The sequence below is a fragment of the Camelina sativa genome, chromosome 3 (genome assembly GCF_000633955.1).
Source record: "Camelina sativa cultivar DH55 chromosome 3, Cs, whole genome shotgun sequence".
NCBI lineage: Eukaryota > Viridiplantae > Streptophyta > Magnoliopsida > Brassicales > Brassicaceae > Camelina > Camelina sativa.
Genome location: NC_025687.1, coordinates 24192519 through 24194534, shown reverse-complemented (window position 1 = coordinate 24194534; position 2016 = coordinate 24192519).

The window sequence follows — 2016 nt, the reverse complement described above, 5'->3', positions numbered from 1 at the left end:
TGGATTTAGATCTTAGGATTATTGATTGATATGAGAATATGATTGATTTTCCTGACAAAAACCTTTGGTGAGCAAAATTACTTCTTGCAAAGAGATTTGATTTAGTAATTTTGTGAACTTATCTAAACATGATTTTAAAGCTGATTTTTAACCTAGAATTTTGCAAAGAGATTTGGATTTTCTGGTTTTAAATTTAGATAATATTTGCAGTGAGAACTGGTTTATTTTACAATTGTGTTTAGAGTTCAAGAACGGTGCTTAATTGTTGAATCTTGCTTGCTTAATTAATTGATCTGATTTTCCATGATTTCCTGAGAATTTCCCTTGACCTAGCGTTTTTCATTCCTGAATTTACAACACTTCTTAATTCTGTTTTTGCATTCTTTTTAAATTAATATTTTGATTTAGCATAATTAAAAGATTATTAAATCTATTGTGTGAATCTAGAATCTTTGTGGATTCGATCCCTAAGTACTACAATTGATCTCTTAATTTGAGAGAGTAGCTCAGGGTTAAATTTGAGCATATCATTACTCCTAAGTGGACAAAACAAAAGAGAGAAACGATGTTCGATTTATTCTTATCCTCGCCATTTATATGATGGTTCGACTGCGCGTTTAATCAATCGATGGATTACTTCTTCTTCTTCTTTGTTGTTTATACCATGGTCCGACTGTGTTTGTGGGTTTAATCAATCGATGGTTGATTTCTTTTTTTTTCTCGTCATTTATTCCATGGTCTTCGTGATTTGGTGGAATTAGGGTTTATTCGATTTGATTGATCTGATTATGACTCTCGGCCTGCACAATGAAGGATGGATCTTCACATATCGCCTACCATGAGAAGCATTACTCAAGCAGCAATGAGCCAATGTTTTTATTGAGTTGATCTAAGTTGCAGCTCGTCTCAACTCTTACAGATCTATCTTCTTCCGCCACTGCTCCCTTCGTAAAAATGGTTTGTAAATTTATTTTTACTCTAAGTTTGTTCAATCAAGGGTAAGGAGATAATTGATTTAAGAAATTTTGATTTGTAGAGTTGGATACGTGAGATAGTGCATGCATCATATGTGTTTCGGTAATGTGTATAGGACTTAATTTGTATTGGATTTTCTATTTCATCTAAGTATGAGCAATTCAAGAAACTAAGTGTTCTTTGTTTTGTGTGTTCGTAAATTTATTTTTACTCTAACATTTGTGTAAATTTATTTGTTCTCTTCTTATTTTTACTCAGAATGTTCACGATGTAAGTATAATGTATGTAAATTTATTTGTTCTCTTCTTAAGGTCTCTTTGTTAGCACGTATAGGGGAAGACAAGTCTGATTTGTTCTTTTTTGTTTTTGTCTAGGTGATTTGGTTTTAGTGCTTCAGGTATCACTTGGAGATTTGGGGGCTAGAAAATCAAGTCTTGTGCTGCATTTTGTAAAATATCACTTTGTTGAATTCCAGGTTGGTGGATCTCTCTTCCTCCCTCTCTTTGTGTGTCTTGTGACATTTGGTTTTGTTACTTTTATAATGATTACTTATGTGATGCAATATGATCCCTCCCTCTCTTTTCGCTGGTTGTTTCTTTAATCTATTTTTTGAACTCCCATCAATATATTCATAGTTTTGTGTAGAAAATTGCTCTGTTTATCACCTAATAGAAAGTGACTTTGTTGAAGAATGAAACTATTGCAAGGTTGGTAGTTTAACCCGTCTCTGTTGTATACTTCTATGGTTTTCTTATTTGGATTGTGGTGATATTATGATATGAAACTACATATTCCTTCTTACGCATGCGTTTTAAGTTTACCACTACAAGAAAACATGGAATTGCCGACTACAAAAACAGTCACTAAACAGTCGCAAATACCTAGTAACGACTGTTTGGCGACTGAAAACCGTAGTCGCTAAACAGAGCGTCGCTAAAATAATCAGTCGCTAAAGAGTCGGCAAATAGCTACGAATTGGCGACTGATAGTTTTGGTCGTTGTTCCCTCGCGAAACAGTCGCTAAAATGGCGACTGAGTTGC